This window comes from Megascapheus bottae, chromosome 30 (genome assembly GCF_031878675.1).
Source record: "Megascapheus bottae isolate mThoBot1 chromosome 30, mThoBot2.hap1, whole genome shotgun sequence".
Lineage (NCBI taxonomy): Eukaryota > Metazoa > Chordata > Mammalia > Rodentia > Geomyidae > Megascapheus > Megascapheus bottae.
This window is the reverse complement of record NC_143538.1, coordinates 7,621,811-7,641,058: the sequence shown is the minus strand read 5'-3', so window position 1 is coordinate 7,641,058 and position 19,248 is coordinate 7,621,811.

Below are 19,248 nucleotides of genomic sequence, written 5' to 3'. Positions count from 1 at the left end.
GGATTTTTTTTACTTGCAAGAGCATTTGTTCCACTAACCCAGGCCTGACCCCCATCCATTCTCACCTCTTGATTACTCCGATGATGCCAGACATGGCTCTGGGTCAAATGCAGAAAACACCAGATGGTGTCCTACCACTGAGAGATAAAGGCTAAACCAGCAACAACCATTGGTTGTAGAGTGTGGGTAGGGGGTATATTGAGCTGACTGTATGAATTACAATACTATCCGGGAAATGAAGGCTGGAATCTGAGTCCATTTCCATGATTGACTTATAGAATGCAAAGAGACATTTTTTTTAAAAAAAAAATCCTAGCAGAAACCATGAACACATAGAAATATAGATAGTACTGACAAATGATTGCAACGCTTTATGATAAACATTGCAGGCTGCTTACCCAGTTGCTTTCTTCCTTTTTGTTTATAGAAACATAATTCATGTTCAAGGAAAAGTGTGTCAAGCTAAACTTTCCTTCCCAGCGTCCTTTGTGGTTCAGTTCAATGCAAATTTAATTATTTAAATAATACGGATTTTTATTGGTGTTGGTGGCTCACGCCTGTAATCCTAGCTGCTCAGGATGCTGAGATCTAAGGATAATGGTTTGAAGCCAGCCTGAGCAGGAAAGGCTATAAGATCATCTCCAATTAACCACCAGAAAACTGGAAGTGGCACTGTGGCTCAAGGTGGTAGAACACTAGCTTTGAGCAGAAAAAACTCAGCCTGGCCATGAGTTCAAGCCACACGACCAACAAAAAGAAAAAAAAAGTCAAAGATCTATCTCAGTAAAATATCTGGTTTCTGTGGGTTGAGCATATTGTGACAAGTCTTCTGACATGAAGTCTGGCTTCTCCTATAACCATAAAAGAGACACCAGCCCTAGTGAAGTGTGCTATTGCATCCCACTTATCACGCTATGCAAGAAGCTCCAGTTTTGAATGGGGACCAGAAGAGAAGACTGAGCTACTAAGCCTTCAGGCTGCCATGCAAGCTGCTGGGCCAGGAGACACACGATCCAGCAGATGCCATGGTACCCAAAGTATCAGTGGCAGATAAAGATGCCAGTTGGAGCTCTTGGCAGGCCCTAGTGGGCAAACTGAAGCATAACTAACGTTTTGGAGCAAAGCCTTGATATCCCCTGTAGATAACTGCTCTCCTTTTGAGGAATAAATTTTGGCTTGTCACTGGGGCCTTAGTAGAGATTGAATACTTAAGTATGAGCCACTGAGTTACTGTATGACCTAAGCTTTCAATCAGGAATTAGGTATTTCTGACCTACTAAATCATAAAAAAACAGGCATGTCCAGCTGTCCTCCACCACCGAGTGGACATAGGATTGGTGAGATTGGGCCTGAATGGACAGGAAAGACATGAGAAAGAAAGAGAGAGAGAGAGAGAGAGAGAGAGAGAGAGAGAGAGAGAGAGAGAATTATCTTACGTCATCTAGGGATGACACTCTTGAGTATTTATCCAAAGGACTGCAGGTCAAGATACAGTAAAAAAACAAAACAAACAAACAAACAAAAAAACACAACACTTATAGAGCCACATTTATGGCTGTATAATTCACCACAGCCAAGTTATGGAAACAGGTCAGGAGCCCTAGAATGGATGAGTGGATCAAGAATATATATATATAATGGAATTTTACTCATTGGTCAGGAAGAATACTATTTTGTTATTGGCAAGGAAATGGTGGACCTGGGAAAAAGTGATGCAAAGTAAAGTAAGTCAGGGTCAGAGGGACAAAGCGGCCCAGATGCGGGTGGCATTGTACATACATAATTGTACACAGCACTGTACAAAAGTGATAACTGAAGGAGTAAGTTTGGTAAGCAAAATATCAACATGCATCAGACAAATCACTGAGGATGGAACTCAGGTGAGCATGGGTGGAATGTAAATAGTGAATATAGGTAACCATGGCAATATGGCTTGGTGGAGACTCTGTACGAAATCAGCAGAAATTACGGATTGCAAAATGAAGTGAGAGAGATAGCTGTGACCCTAAAAATGGGGACATAAAATTATACTAAAAGATTGGAAAGGCTGAGGACTAGGAGCGGACACCTGTAATCCCAGCAATCTAGGAGGCTGAGATTTGAGGATTGCAGTTTGACAATCAGCTGAGGCAGGAAAAGTCTCTGAGACTAATATCTCCAATTGGCCAGCCAAAAGCTGGCGGTGTGTGGGGCGATGGGAGAATCCAAGCAGAAGCTGGAGGCCCTGAGTTCCAGCCCCCAGTTCTGGCACAAAATAGATAAATAAACACCACATACTGCAATGCCATGAGTTGTGAATGTTCAAGTGAAGCAAACATATGGTCTAGCCAAGGCACAGAAAAGATAGGTATATAACAAAGTTACTGACAGGCTTGGAGCATAGCTTAGTGGTAGCATGCTTGCTTAGCATGCATGAAGCCCTGGGTTTGACTCCTCAGCACCACAAAAAAAGCTGGGTGTTGAGCTGTGGCTCAAGGAGTAGAGCACAGAGAGGTTCAGCGACAGCGCCCAGGCCCTGAGTTCGAGCCCAGGACTGGCAAGATGATGATGATGAAGATGATGATGATGAAGATGATGATGGATGATAAAAGTAACTAGGTATCCGTAGTTCATACCTATAACCCTAGCTTTTCAAGAGGCTGGGATCTGAGGATCATGGTTCTAAGCCAGCCACCGCAGACAAACCCGTGTTATCTCCAATGAACCAGCAACAAGTCAGAACTGGAGGTGTGGCTCAAGGTAGAGCGGTTCAACTCTGAGGTCAAACCCAGCACTGTTATACACACACCCAAACCCCCTCCCCACACACACTCAAGGCAAAAAGAGGTTGAGATCTTGGCTCAAGGAGTAGGGTGCCTGGGTTGAACAAGCTTCAGCACAGACAAAATAACAACAACAACAACAATAATAATAATATAATAACGAGAAGGAAGAGAAGGAGGAGGAGGAGGAAGAAGAGGTGGAGGAAAAGGAGGAGGAGGAAGAGGAGGAGGAGGAGGAAGAGGATGAAGAGGAGGAGGAGGACAAAGAGGATGAGGAGGAGGAAGAGGAGGAGGAAGAGGAGGATGAAGAAGAGGAGGAGGAGGATGAAGAGGATGAGGAGGAGGAAGAGGAGGAGGAGGAAGAGGAGGAGGATGAAAGAGGATGAGGAGGAGGAAGAGGATGAAGAGGAGGAGGAGGAGGAAGAGGATGAAGAGGAGGAGGAGGAGGAAGAGGATGAAGAGGAGGAGGCGGCGGCGGCGGCGGCTGTGGTTGGAATGGACCCAGCGTGTCTGGGGGCCGGGCCCGGCCCCGCTTACCTCGCCCGCGTGGCTGCGGAGGGGAGCCCGGCCGGCGGGCGCGGGCGCGGGGAAGGCCGCAGCAGGCTCGGCCGCCCGCAGGCCTCGGGGAGCGGTGGGGACGCCCTCCGCGGGGGGACCGCGCGACAGCCGGGAGGGGGAGGAGGAGAGGCGGGGCGGGGGGGGGGACACACGACCGCGGCGGGAGAAACTGAGGCAGGCGGAGGGCGCGGCGGGGAGCCGGGGCGCACGCAGGCGCGGGGCGCAGGCCGGCGGGGCGCAGGCCGGCGGGGCGCACGCAGGCGCGGGGCGCAGGCCGGCGGGGCGCACGCAGGCGTGGGGCGCAGGCCGGCGGGGCGCAGGCCGGCGGGGCGCACGCAGGCGCGGGGCGCAGGCCGGCGGGGCGCACGCAGGCGGGGCGCACGCAGGCGCGGGCGGGCGGGGCGGGGGCGGCCGGCGCGCGCGGCGGCGGCGGCGGCGGCGGCGGGAGCGGCGGCGGGAGCGGCGGCGGCGGCGCATGGCCCACAGCTGATCTATGCGGCGTCTGGAGGGGCTGTGCCTGCGGCGGCGGCGGCGGCGGCGGCGGCGGGGCGCTGCCCGCGAGCGCGGCGGGGACGCGATGAAGTACCAGAAATACCTGACGGTGCTGCAGATGGCCATCGGCGTCACCCCGTCCAACCGCGGCAGCCTGCTGCCGCTCAAGAGGAAGCTGTGGTGAGGGGCGGCGGCGCGGCCCGGGGGCCCGGGGGGTGGGGTATCCGGACCCGACGGGGCGCACCGCCATCCCCCCCCCCCCCCCGCCCCGCGCGCCCACCGTGGCGCCGATCATCCCGGCTGATGCCCGGCCAGAGCCACCTAGGCATGGCAAATGCACCGTGCTCTATCCCTCCTCCCTCCCTCCTCCCTCCCCATCTATTATCTACCTATCTACCCACTGCCTATTGCATCTGTGATCTGCCTTCCGTCTGTGTATCTGTCCTCTGTCTGTACTCACCTGTCTTCTGACTCTAGAGCCATCTTCTGGCTCAGTCTGTCTCTGTCAACTATTTATCTGTGCATCTGCCTTCTGTCCATGTCCACCTTCTGAATCTTCGTCTGTGTCTGCCTATCTATCTTCTGTCTATATCTACGGATCTATCCTGTCTGTATCTGTGTACCTGTCCGTCATGTATGTATGTATGTATGTATGTATGTATGTATGTATGTATGTATGTATTGCCTAGCTGATTTCTCCAAATCCACCTAACTAAGGGCACCGTGTGTGAAAGATGCAGAGGAGTAAGTTGTGGGGTCGGCCTAGCCTTGGGGAGGAATATGGTTTTACCTGTGAAAGTGTCACTGGAGTTCCCAGACATGGAAGTGGCATCCAAACACCATCCAGGTCTGGTGCTCTGGCTGGTTGACGGGATTGTAACATGGCACCACCAAGATCAGAGCGGGGGGGGCCCATATGGATCCCACTGGCTTGAGACTGAGGCCTAAGCTTCCCTCCACCAAAGGAATAACTGAGAAGTCATGATAGTGATCATTTTAATTTTTTTTAAAGGGATGGTCAGGATAGTCCATAAAGATTCCATGCAGTTCTGTCCAGCATAAGCTAATTCGGTCCCGAAGTTGTAGGGAAAGGAAGTCATGCCACTTTTAAGTATTGAGGGAAAGTAATTTCTACTATGGGAAAGCAACAAACAACCATGAAAGAGCCACTCAAATAGATCAGCCTTGTGGTTCACACCTGTAATCTCAGGAGGCTGAGATCTAAAGGATCCCTCCTACCCCTCCCCCACCTTGCTCTCACTCTCCCAAGGAGTGGTCAAACCATGGACAGCGAATTTCCAGTTTCAGTGGTGCTGAGTGCTCTGTGGCGGTCAGTAAGTCCCTGGGGCATCCTCCTAAGATGAAAATCTTATTATCTACCTCAGGGTGGTTTAGACACTGAGCATCTCTGACTCTTACCAATTCATTCCTATTACTGCGCTTGGCTGAGTGATCATAGGTGCCTTCCCCTCATATTAAAAATCAATTTATTCTGCAATAAGTTTTTTTTTATCTTTGCTCTGGTGGTACTTGAATTTAAGGTCTTGTGTTTGCTTGGGCAGGTACACTACCACTTGAGCCACACTTCCAGTCTCAATTTGTTGCATTGGTTACTTTCAGGGTAGGGTCTCACTTGGATGCCAGGCAGGACTGGGCTGTGATCTTTCTACTTGTGCTTCCTCTGTAGCTGTAATAACAGGTAGGCACTACTGTGCCCAGACACCATTGGTTTGTTGAGTCTCAAGAACTCCCACCCACTCCCAACTCCAAGGCTGGCTTCAAGCCACAACCTTTCTCCCCCCCCCCCTTTTTTTTTGCCAATCTTAGGGCTTGAACTCTGGGCCTGGGTGCTGTCCCTGAGTTTCCTTTGCTCAAGGCAAGCACTCTACCACTTGATCCATGGCATTATTTCCAGCTTTTCTGAGTAGTTTATTGGAGATAAGTTTCCTGTCCCAGCTGGCTTTGAATTGCCACCTTCAGATCTCAGTCTCCTGAGTAGGTAGGATTACAGGCCGCCAGCGCCTGGCTTCACACTCTCCTACCTCCACCTCCCAAATAGCTGGCTTGAGCCACTACTCTTTTGCCAAGGAGTGTTAGTTCGATGAACAGCAAGGGATAGCACACACGTGGAACACTGGAGTTGTCACAGTCAGCAGTGGATGAATTAAATGTCCCTGGGGCAGGGACCATGGCTGGGGGTGTAGCCCAGCATATGCAAGGCTCTGCATTCCATCCCAGCACCACCAAAAAAAGATAAAGGAATACCCGTGTAAGGTGCTCAGCAACTAAATGAGGAGTGGGTCAACTATTAAGCCAGAAGTGGCTGTACGCACGTGTAATCTTGTAGTTGAGAAGCTGGAGCAGAAAGATCATGAGTTTGAGGCCAGCCTGGGATAAATACTGACACTTGTCTCAAGATGGGAAAAGAATAGGTCCTTATAAAGCAAGACATAAGTGACATTTGAAGATCAAGTTTTGGCTGGATAGCTGAATGTGGAGAGCTGTCCACACCAGCCGACTTCCTCTCCCCTGTATGCCTCCTGTATCTAGCAATGTATCAGTACTTCACACACACACACACACACACATTTCTGCTTCATTCTTACGGTCTCTCTGCTGAAATGTAAGCTCCTTAGGAGGAACTTTTTGTTTCTTTAGTTCCTTGCTAAATCTGTAAATAATAGCTAACACAAACTAACATCTCAATAAATACTGTTTGAGTAAACAAATAAATGAAAAATTTCCCCCTAGTACCAGGGCTTGAATTCAAGGGCTTCCAGCTCACTGGCTTGCTTAGTCAGCTGGTCCTTTACCACTTGAGCTATCGTCTAGCCTGGCTTTTTGTTATTATAGAGTTGGGGTCTTGGGACTTTTCTGCCCTGGCAAGCTTCAAACTTCTGAGCCTTCAGAACTAAGCCTGTGGAGTATTTAAGATGATAGGCATGTGCCACTGGTACCTGGCTAAATGACTTTTTAATGCATGGCAGGGAAAGAATGTTAAGGAAATATGTTTTCTTAATGCTCAATATAAAAAGACATGGGAATAATATTTGAGGCGTTCTTAGGCATGAATATTATTAGCTGCGTTTGATCATAAAGTTAAGAAACTAGGTTTATTCTTTTTCATTATTGGAGCACTGCTTCTGCAAACACATTCCCCAAATGTAGAATTTGTGAAGAGAGGACCTAAGTAAATAATATCGAGGTAACATTTCTATTCTAGCAATTCACAGGAGAGGCACACCATGATTGGGGCCAGAAATAAGGATCTATCTTTTTTCCTTCCTAACTTCCTTCCTTCCTTTTTCTTTTTTCATTTTCTTTCCTTCCTTCCTTCCTTTCTTTCTTTCTTTCTTTCTTTCTTTCTTTCTTTCTTTCTTTCTTTCTTTCTTTCTTTCTTTCTTTCTTTCTTTCTTTTTTTTGTGCTGGTCCTGGAGCTTGAACTCAGAGCTAGGGAGCTATCCTTGAATTTTTGTACTCAAGGCTAGCACTTTGCCGCTTGAGCCACTGCTCCACTTCAGGCTTTTTGGTGGTTAATTGAAGGTTAGTTTCAAACCTTGATCCTCAGTTTTCACCCTCATGGGTAGGTAGGATTGCAGGCATGAGCCACTGGTACCTGGCAAAAACCTATTTTAATAGGAATGGTCTCTGAACGACTGGTAAATTATGTATGAACTTCTCCATAATCTTAGATGCATGTGTCATTTTCTAATCTGTGCTACTTTGCAGAGCAAAGAGCATGCTGTACAAGCACTGTGAAAGTGGGTGGTACTTTTCAACACAGGTGTATAATCTTTTCTTTTTAAGTTGGAGAATTTTGTATTGTCTGATTTATTTATCTCTTATTTCCTCTGGAATTTTTTTTCTAGATACCATTTCATTTTGTCACAGTTATTGCACGTGGTGAATTGGTGACATGGGCATCATTAAGTATGTGGTAGGAGTTGGTAGGTCCCAACTCCAGAATGGTGGAGACAGAGCGGACATAAGTCACCTGTGTGACTTGAAGAATACCAGTGTCTGCCAATTTACTTAATGTGAGTTTATTCTATACAAACTGAACATATGAAAACTTGTGTGCAGATGCTAAGGAAATTTTTTTGTTTTGTTTTGTCTTTGTTGTTGTTGTTTATTTGTCAGTCACGGGGCTTGAACTCAGGTCCTGAGCACTGTTCGTGACCTTTTCTGCTCAAGGCTAGCACTCTAGCACTTGGAGTCACAGCTCCACTTCTGGTTTTCTGGTAATTTCTTGGAGAGAAGAATCTCACAGACTTCACATGCCTGGACTGGCTTTGATCCAGCACCTGGCTCATAAAGCTGCAGACCCAGTGGAAGTGTGTGTGAGCCTCCTGTCTTCATTACCACTGCCCTGGGGCCCAGGGCCATGGTCTCCTAGCTCCCCTGGGAGATGGGTGCCATATGCTCCCAGCTCCTCTAGCAGGGGAGGTGGGGGGGGGAGGAATCAGGTGCCATACTTTCCCTCTCAGCTCCCAGAGTGAGGGGTGCCATACTTTCCCAGCTCCCCTGGGAGGGAGGTGCCATGGTCTCCCAACTCCCCGGGTGAGGGGTGCCATACTTTCCCAGTTCCCTCGGGAGGCGGATGCCATCAGCTCTTCCAGTTTTAGAAATGAGGTCATTGGCTTGCCCAGAGTCAGACTGCCAGCTTAGATACCAGTTGTTGGGGTTAAAAGGACAATTGAACAGGAAGATGACAATCTAGGAAAAGAGAACGGAGGGAAATAAAGCACACAGTAACCAAGAAGGGCGTTGCCAGGATGGTGTTTCTCCAAAAGGTGGGTCGTGGCCCCACTTGTGTTTACTGATGTCCCCCTGCTGGGCTGGGAAGAGCTTTAACATCCACATCTACGGTGTGGGTTTTGCTTTTGTGGATTTTGTTTTTCCTTTTTGGAGTACTGTGCTTTGAGTTCACTACTTGAACGCACCCCCACTCCTTCTTTGCTTTTAGTTATTTTTAGACATTACTGTGCTAGGCTAGCCTTGAACCCTCCTCCTCCTATCATGCGTCCCTTATAGCTGGGGGACCACAGATACATACCACCAGGCCTGGCTTGTTGGTTGAGATGGGTGGGGTGGGGAGAGTTATGCTAACTGTTTTGCCAGGGATTAGCTGGCAGGAATGGTCATCCTGATCTCCACAGCTTGAGTAGCTGGGATTGCAGTTGTGAGCCACCATGCCTGGCCCCTTTTTTAGTTTTAGCAGTTTCCCAAGGCTCCTGTGCATGCACTGTCGACTGGTATCAGCATTTGGGGAGAAGGTGCTTGGCGGTTACTTGTTACCATGGCCACAGGTGGGCTGTGGCTGTCAATTGCTGATGTGTTAAGTTAATAACTAGTAGGAAGACTTATCAGCTGTTTCTTTGTGGAGAATTTGGTTCTTACATAACTTTTTAAATTTTTTTTTTGCCTCCCTGCCCCCCTGAAAGTAGCACTGGGATTTATACACATAGGGACTTAGGTTTGCTAGGCAAGCACTCCACCATGTGAACCATGTCCCCACGCCCTTTTCCTGGGCTGGTTTTGAACTACATCTTGCTACTTGTGCCTCCCACATAGCTCAGATTACAGACATATAGCCTCCCAGCCAGCTTGTTGGTGGTGATGGGGTCTTGCTAACTTTTTACTCCATCTGCCATCCTCCCAGATAACAGGAATTACAGGTGTGTGCACAACCATTCCTGGCCTCATTTTTTGCCATCTTGTTTATCTTTTTTTAACCCTCCCAATTCTGTTCTTTTCTGCTAGAAATGTACAATGGATGAAGTAGATGAAGTTGGAGCTTGTTTGTCTGCTAAGTGGGGCTGTGGTCAAAAGTGGCTGTGAACCAGAGCTCCTGAGCTAGACCCTGGCAGAATGAGCGTTTAGCACTTTCTGGAGCATGTTATACTGGGAACATGGGGAGGGGAGAGAGAACGTGGGACTCATGCAGGAAGTCCAGAAGGAGTGTCACATTGCTGAGTCTGCATTTTGGAAATCTGAGGTTTCTATGGGATTAGAAGGACTTTGCTGTGTCAAAGCTTGGGCATTCTGGGCCTGGCTGGCAGCCAAAGGCCTGCCAGAGATTTGCCAGGGTAAGTGTGACATGATTGATAGGGGTGGGGGGTGGATTGGTGTTTACCTTTCCCTGATGTCCTCTACTGGCACTGTACACATACAGTTCACTTGGGTGCAAATAACAGTTGGGCAAGAGCCAATCATCAGCCAGACGAGGAAGAGCCTGTCTGGGAAGTGATGCCGTAATGCAGGTCACGTCAGCCTTCCAGACCAGGAAAAGGAAGGCATCCTCTCTCCCTGCAAGCTCAGGACTGGGGCCCAAACCATGGACCTGGCCTGGCTTGACAGTGAGGGGGATCAGAAGGAAATGGAGAACCGTCACACGTGGCTCTCCCATAGGGGCAGAAAGCTACTAGAGAGGGTGGCTCTGGGCTTCTGACTCTCAGGGGAAGAACTTTTTATTCGATTCCATCGGATATTATTTAGTAAGTGGATTATTTGCTCCTTTGGTATGTGCTTTTTTGGTGGTGGTGGTGGTGGTGGTGGTGATTGTGGGGCTTGAACTCAGGACTCTGTCCCTGTGCTTCTTTGTAAAGGCTAACTTTCTACCCCATGAACCACGGTGCCACTTCCAGTTTTTGAGTGGTTCATTGGAGATTAAGAGTCTCGTGGGGACTTTTCTACCTTTGTGGCTCTGACTCACAATCCTCAGATTTCAGCCTCTTGCGTAGCTAGGATTATAGGTGTGAGGGACTGGTGTTCCTGGCAGATGGTATTTGCATTTTTTAAAGTTCTTTCTATATTCTGCATCTTCATCTACCCTGTCTGATGACTGGCAGGCAAAGACTTTGCAGTCTATACAGTCTCTTCATCCCGCTAATTGTTTCCTCGAGTGCACAGAAGTATTTTAATTGGATGCAATCCCATTTGTCAATTCTTGCTTTTATTTCCAGAGCTATTGGAATCCTATTCAGGAAGTTGTTGCCTGTGCCTAAATGTTGGAGTGTCTCCCTTCTGTTTTCTTGGTTTCAAGTCTTACATTAAATATCTTTTATCTTCAATTAACCATCAAAATGCTGGAAGTAGAGCTGTGGCTCTGGTGGTAGAGTGACCACAAAAGCTCAGGGACAGGGCCTGGGCCCTGAGTTCAAGCCCCTGGACTGGCATGAAAAAAAAAAAAAATCAATGCCAGAAGGATCAAAGACTAAAAATGGAGCTGTGGATCAAGTAAGAGAGTGCTGGCTTAGAACAAAAAAAGCTAAGGGATAACACCAAAGTCTTGAGCTTAAGCCCTGGGACTGACTGACACACACCAATGTATGATTTTTAAAAGACTATCCAAAAAGAAATGTACTCTTAGCTGGGCGTGGTGGCTCACACCTGTAATCCTAGCTACTCTGGAGACTGAGATTTGAGGATCAAGGTTCAGAGCCAGCCAGGCACAAAAGGACCTGAGACTCTTATCTCCAGTTAACCTCTAGAAAATGGGAAGTGGGACTTGGCTCAAGGATAGGGTGGTAACCTTCAGTTGAAGAGCCCAGGCCAAGTTCAAGCCCCATGACCCACAAAAAAGAAAGAAAGAAAGAGAAAGTTACTAAAGAAAGAAATGTACTCTTTACTTGACTTCTATAGCTGCAACCCTTCTATGCATCACCTTTATAATAACAATTTAAAAAAAAATTTTAAACTACTTGGGAATGAACCAATGAGAAGGTGAGGAGAAAGGAGAAATAATTTGGGGTGAGTATGATACAAGTACTCTATCTGTATCAATAACTGTGTTGATAGCTATCTGCATTGTATATACATACAAAATAGCATTTGGAAATCTCAAGGGGAAGGAGGAAGAAGAAGGGTGAAAAAGAGTGATTCAAAAGATGAATTTGGTTCAAGAGCATTGTGTGCCTGTATATCTAACAGAGGGCAAACCCTTTAATTTATGCTAAGAAGAATTTTGTTTTTGTCAGTCGTGGGGCCTTGAACTCAGGGCTTGGGTGTACTGTTCCTGAATTCTTGCTCAAGACTGGCATTGCTTCCAGTCTTCTGGTAGTTTATTGCAGGTAAGAGTCTCATGGACTTTCCTTTCTGGCTGGCTTTGAATCACGATCTTCAAATCTCAGCCTTCTGATTAGATAGGATTACAGGTGTGAGACACCATACCTGCTTAAGAGGACATTTTAACATGGGGAGTATGTGACATTTGCAGAGCCACACTGGAGTAAATGCTTACTTCAAGCTAGTATTCACCTGTAAACCTATTTCCTGTTCTTCAGGGTAACGCCATCCTCTGAAAATCCTTACGGTGCTACTTCCAGTGTCAGCCAGGGGAAGCCTTCCTTACGCCGGATCAAAGGGAGGCTGCACAAAAGCAGAAGCCTCGACAGCTTTGATTTCTGTGAGCTCACTGTAAGTGGACAGCCCTTCATGCTTTTCTTATCAAAGAAGATGACATTCATATGTGCTTCTTTTCATGCAGTAAGCATTCTTTAAAAGCCATGATTTAACTTAACAGGGGGTATCAGCCAGAATGGTTTCTTAATTATAATGCAATGAGGAAAAAAGAAGACAAACACTCTTTGAACTCTATAGCAAAAGTTGAATTAAGTTGGGTAGAATATGTGTAGAGATGATGTTACATGAAGCAGGGATTTAAGTATCCGATTAACCTAGACATCCAAGTTTCTGGCATTCCCAGTCTGTTACTCTAATACTAGCAAGGGCTTAATACAGCTAAGAGTGCTACTTTCTTTTTTAAGTGACTGACCCCAATTGTCCCATTTTTCCCAGGCCGTCTGACTAGTTTTCATATGGGTACATGGGAAATCTATTCATGTTTTTGGTGAACTGCTAGCACTTATATTCTCCACTCAACCAAAATAAATAAGAGAATGCCATAAAGGAAAATACTGGACTAGTCTTAGCTTTGAAAAGGTGTGTTTATATCTGCGTATATAGGATTCGTTGCCATATTGCTGGATATTTAGAACGGTAGGTTTCTCTCTTTTGAGTTTGGAAAAACTCTGAATTATAAAAGTACCATTGCCCATATTGAAAAGTGATATCAGAATGATATCAATTTAGTATGTGACACTAAATCCTGTATCTTTGAGGTTGTGATTTTGCATCTTGTACTATAATTGAAATCAAAAGCAGGGCATGGTGGCTCACACCTGTAATCCTAGCTACTCAGGAGGCTGAGATCTGAGGATCAAGGTTCAAAGCCAGCCCGAACACTTAAAGACCGAGAGACTCTTATCTCCAATCAACCACTAGAAAACTGGAAGTGGCGCTGTGGCTCAAAGGCTAGGGCAGTAGCCTTGAGCTGAAGAGCTCAGAGACAGTGTCCAGGCCCAGAGTCCAAGCCCCAGGACCACCAAAAAGAAAAGATAGAAAAATAAAAGGCACTTAAAATGTTTACCAGAACTGGCATGGTGGCTCAGGCCTTTAATCCTAGCTACTCAGGAGACTGAGATCTGAGGATCAAGGTTCAAAGCCAGCCCAGGCACAAAGGCCCTGAGACTCTTAGCTCCAATTAACCTCGAGAAAATGGGAAGTGGGGCTTGGCTCAAGGGTAGGGTGGTAGTCTTGAGCTGAAGAGCTCAGGGACAGTGCCCAGGCCGAGTTCAAGCCCCATGACACCCTCCCCCAAAAAATGTTTACCAGAGAAGAAAAATATCACTGAAAGTGTTGTCATATTAAACACTACTTTCAAAATTTATAAAAATACACACTTACATGTAGCGTCCTTTGACTCTATTGAAGTAAAATTGAAAGACCTTAATATAGAAAGACTTAGATTTAGTTCATCTTAAAATAGAGTGACTGAAAATAGAAACATTTTAGTTCATCGTCTTTCTTATGCACATATCAGATTGATACCACCAACCCCCCCCAAAAAAATGCCCATTTTATTTTTTATACTTGACTCCGCTATTCAAAGTTTGTCAGAAAAAACTACAACTTCTATCGTTTTTTGTTTGGGGATTTTTTTTTTGCGGGGGTGGGGGGAGGGGTACTACGAATAGAGCAAGAGTTACAAACCACACTGTAGATTTCAGTTTCAAGGCCCTTCAGTTTCTGACTAAAAAGCCTCAGGTTCCAGCTGAGACATTGGCTTTGGTCCCTGGCATCAGACCTGTGCCATTTCACTCCTGGGGAGAAGCCATTGTTTCTGCTTTCTCTGTGGGGATTAAATGGGATGGGGGTTCCAGTTCTTTTTGAAAACCCTCCAGCACAATTGGATGGCATCCTGACTGACTTTGCGGGCCTGGAGTCTACCCCTTCTCCCTAGCTCCTTTAATAGTTTATGAAGATATTTTAGGATACAAAGTCTGAACTGAACTGGTCTGTTCTATAGATGTGTGTTGCCTACAAGAGTTGACTGTCTTCAGTGTTTTAAAAGTGAAAATGCTGGAAACAATTGGCAACAGGTCCTGTTATTCCTTAGAGTGTCAGGGTTATAGAATTAGAGCCTTGAATTCATTGAGAAGCTTCTGATCTAGGCAGCTATGGATTGGATATCTGAAAAATAATTTCATGTCTACCCAATGTGCATAGACTTTTCCCTTGTCATTATTCCAACAATACAGAATAGCAGTTTATACAGTATACTAGTAATGTAAAGATAATAGGGAGGCTAGGCATAGAAGCTCCCATCCGTAACAGCATCTCTTCAGGAGGTGGAGATGGAGAAGATCTTTGTTCAAGCCATCCTAGATAGAAGGTCAGCTTCAACCCTATGTCAGAAAAACAAGCTGGGCACATGCTGTCACATGCCTAGCATCTCAGCTATATAGAGGCCTTAGAAGGAGGGTCATGATCTGAACCTGCTCCAAGGAAAAAGCAAGACTTCGATTGGTGTGGGGGGAACTAAAGCAAAAAGGATTGGGGATTTGCCTCAAGTGGGGCACATGTGCCTGCCTTGCATGAACAAGGCTCTGAATTCAAACCCAGCACTACCCAAAAGAAACTTCTTTAAAAAATCAAGGGGCCCAGCTAGTTTTGTTTTGTTTTATTTTAATCCATCATGGGACTTGAACTCTGGGCCTGGGCAATGTCCCTGAGCTCTTCAGTTCAAGGCTACCACTCTACCACTTGAGCCACAGTGCCACTTCCAAGGTTTATATTTTTTAATCACATAATTACCTCAATAGATGCAGAAAAGCCTTTGATAAAATTGAACACTGTTCATGCTCAAAGGCCTGAAGTTGAGGTGGGGTTATTAATTAGTTGGTAAAGGGACTTCTCGTCAGCATGAAGTCCTGAGTTGAAATCCTTTTAATGCCATAAGTGAGTAAGGGCAGCTGAAAAAAAAAATCCTTAAGAATAGACAGGACATGCTAAGCATTGGTGGCTGGCTCATGCCTGTAATTTTAGGTACTAAGAAGGCTGAGATATGAGGACCCCGGTTTGAAGTCAGCCTGAGCAGGAAAGTCTGTGAGACTCTTATCGCCAATAAATGATTCAGAAAAAGCTGGAAGTGGTGCTGTGGCTCAAGTGGTAGAGTGCTAGCCTTCACACAGAGAGGCTCAGGAGCAGTGTCCAGGCAATAAGACTTAGAAATTCTCCTTCCCTCCTCCATCCCACCTGTCTCTCTCTCTCTCTCTCTCTCTCTCTCTCTCTCTCTCTCTCTCTCTCTCTCTCTCTCTCTCTCTCTCTCTCTCTCTCACACACACACACACACACACACACACACACACACAGACACAGAGTATTATTCAATCATAAAGAATATAATTATATCATTTGTGGGAAAGAACCGAAGATCGTGCTAAATGAAATAAGCCAGACTCAGATAAATATCTCATATGTTTTCTCTCATAGATGGAATGTAGATTTGGGAAGAGAAGCATTTGGGCAGACGACGAGAGAGTATGATGAATATACCACACGTGATCTTGATTGTTAACTAAAAGGCCCTGCAGGGGCCAGGAGTGTGGCCTAGTGGTAGAGTACTTGCCTAGCATGCATGAAGCCCTGGGTTCGATTCCTTGGTACCACATATACAGATTAAACTGGAGGTGGTGGTAGAGTGCTCAAGTGGTAGAGTGCTAGCCTTGAGAAAGTCCAAGAACCATGCCCAGACCTTGAGCTCAAGCCTCAGGACTGGAAAAAAAACAAAAAAGAAAAGAAAAGAAGAAGAGGAGGAGGCAACAGTGGCAGTGGTGGCCGTGGTGGTGGCGGTGGCAGCTAGAAGTAATGCCGTCACCCAAGTGGTAGAATGCTAGCTTGGAGTGAAAAAAAAAAGTGAGGGACAGCACCCAGGTACTGAGTTCAAGCCCCAGAATTCAACCCCCCGACCCACCTCTCTCTCAGTCGATGAAGCATTAGTGGCACACAATAGTGAATTTAAATTAGGACCCAGCAACCATAGAGAAGCCCTCACAGAGCTTTATGCAGATAGAGTAGGCACATTCGTGCTGCTGCAGTGGGTTTTTGTTTTTTTTTACATATTTTTATGGTTCAAGTGTTGAATGCCTGGGCATTCGTCTTGCAATAACATCCCACGTGATCAAGTTGCCTAGGAATCTTCTCCCTGGTCCCCAGGGCAGGGTGGCCAGTTGCACCGGCCATCCATTGGCCACAGGAGGGCAGAGCTTTCTAGCACATCAGGGCACCACTGCAGTTGATGGTGACTCGTCTTTAACAAGGAATTGCAAGTGATAGAACTTTTCCAGTCAGGTTATTTTGGTTGATTGAATTGCTGGGAGCAGCTGGTCCGGAAGCAGTATTACTGGTGTTTCCTAGGACTGTCGTGAAAATCCAGGCCACTCTGTGCTGGCTGCAAGGTGATTTCTAAACATAACATTCAGTTCTTTTGTTGGATGCAATCAAATGAGAAAGCCAGGAATTGAGGCAAGGGAAGCTAATAACATTGGTAGAACTTTAGATCCTTCTATATTGTTCCAGGCTTGTTTTTTTTTTTTAGTACATTCCTCCTCATTTTTACTTAGCTTGTGCTAGCAAGTATAGTTTGATCAATATCATACTTAAGGCAAACTCTGAAAGCAGTAACATCTCTAAGCCTAATCCCTCAGTACTTGCATTATATATAATACATATGATCCTGAAATGTAAAGGAATCACTAATAGCACTGTGATTTGCCAGTCCCTGAAAGAATGCTATCAACTTCACAACTCAGAACACTTCCTATTCCTTAAAGTAAGTGGGAAGTAGCTAGGTGCCAGTGGCTCATGCCTATAATCCTAACTACTCAGAAGGCCAAGATCTGAAGATCGAAACCAGCCTGGGCAGAAAAATCCTTGTGAGACCTTATATCCAATTAATCACTAAAAAAACAGAAGTGGCACTGTGGCTCAAGTGGTAGGGTGCTAGACTTGTGCATAGCCAAATGCACACAAAGAAGCTCAGGGACAGCATTCAGTTCTTGCTGAGTTCAAGCCCCACAACTGACAAAAAAAAAAATGAAAGTGGAAGTGGATCTGTGGCTCAAAGTAGAAGAACGGTGGCCTTGAGCAGAGGAGCTCAGGGACAATGCCCAGGCCATGAGTTTTAATCCTATGACCAACACAAACAAACAATGGTGAATGAATGAGCTACTTGTTATAATAAGGTATGGATCTGCCTTTGGTGTGATGAGAAGTTGGAAATAGGTAGAAAATGAGAAGAAATCAGTGACCAGAGAGGACTCTTAGGGTTTGAGTGACTTTGGCATACTGGTGGTAGGTTTTACCAAGTAAGGACAGTCTTATGGCACAGCAGTCCTTTTGTTCAGCCAGTTAGTGGGAGTGATGTGAGTCTGGGAGGATTCTTTATTGTTCAGTGCTGGGAATGGAGCCCAGAGCTCCATGTATACAAAGTTAATACTCTGCCATTGGGCCACATATACCCTGGCTAAGGAGAAACCCTTTCTATTTCCTGAGGTAAAGAAATAAGCTGGGTCTCATGTCAGAGTGTTCATTGGATGGGCTTGGGATTGGGCTGTCGTCCAATGCACACATACCCGCCAGTAACAGAGCTTGAAGGCGGGGCACTTAGCTTTCCCTGGCATGTTTCCCTCATGGCTGGCTCTCTACTTGAACCACACTTCCACTTCTGGCTTTTTGTTGGGTAATTGAAGACAAGAGTCTCTCAGATTTGTCCGCTTGGGTTAAGTCATCCCAGGCGCCGGGGTAATGTCCGGAATGTGGAGTCCTTTGGAATGATGATGGGGTGATTCAGCAAGCCTCAGTTTCCCCCTTCCCCACAGTCCTTTCCTGCTGGTGCTAAGCCCTGTGCTGCTGCAGAGACCTTTCTAATGCCCTCAACACCACAAAGAACAGGGAAGGATTTCCTTTTAATGCCTGACAAGAATTATGGCGTAGGAGGGAGGATGGTCCTGGAAGAGCAGTTCTCACAGCAAAACATTTACATGGTAAATGTGAAGAACTTACATGTGAGAATATGGTGACTTAGAAGAAAACGGGTGGCGGATGGCGAGGGCAGTTGAGAGTTTGTTAAATGCTGACATGAACCAGGAGATCTCCAGTGTTGTGGGGCTGGGCGGAACCTGAGAGAAGACGCCTTTGAGCAAATAGCAGAGGTATCTCAGGAATGTGGCTAAATGCCAATCCAGGAAACGCTGTGACTTCATGGCTTACCTTCCCTGAGAGTTGAAAGAAACTCTCAGTTCCCCTGCCTTGACCCTGCTCCCACATGATCTTCAGAGACCCAGCCTTAAATGACTAATTTATTTTACTGTACAGGAAGCCTGTAGTTATTTCAGAGACTGAAATGGTGGCACATTTTGAAATCCACAATTAAAAAAAATCTTTGTGAGCTTTACTTCCTGTCATCATACCGGACTCTCCACACTAACCCTGCCCACAACAAAGCTCCTAATTAGCTTATGCCTCTAATATGTGCTTGTATTTGAAGTTGAAACCACTTTAGTAGTGGGCTTCCCCCCCCCCCAGTGGAGATTTTAGTTATGTATATACTAAGAAGGAAAATGTTTTCTCTTGTATTACTTATAAACTTTAGATTCTTATTTTAGGAAATAGTTCAGGAGATCAGTAAATGTTACTTCTTTCTCCAGTTGGCTGGGTCATGACCCAAGGATGTCTTCATCAGTATTTTGCCATGGTGTCACTCAAGATGAGTTTGGCTTCTGATAGGCCGCAGGGAATTGGGGGCTGGGTGGGACTGGCTTCTGATAGGCCATCAGGGAACTGGGGGCTGGGTGGGGCTGGCTTCTGATAGGCCAGCAGGGAGCTATGGAGTTGGGAAGATCTACTTCTCAGTTCCAATGGAGCCTCCTCCTTGATATAAATTATCTAAAGTACCATGACTCATCCTACTTCTGTTTAATCACAGATGTGAAGGAAAACTTGGGCTGGGTTATTTCACCTTGAATGGTATTTGCTTTTAGTTCTGCCTCTTAAACTAGCAGTTAGTGCAGGAAAGCTTGTGGCATGGAATCAA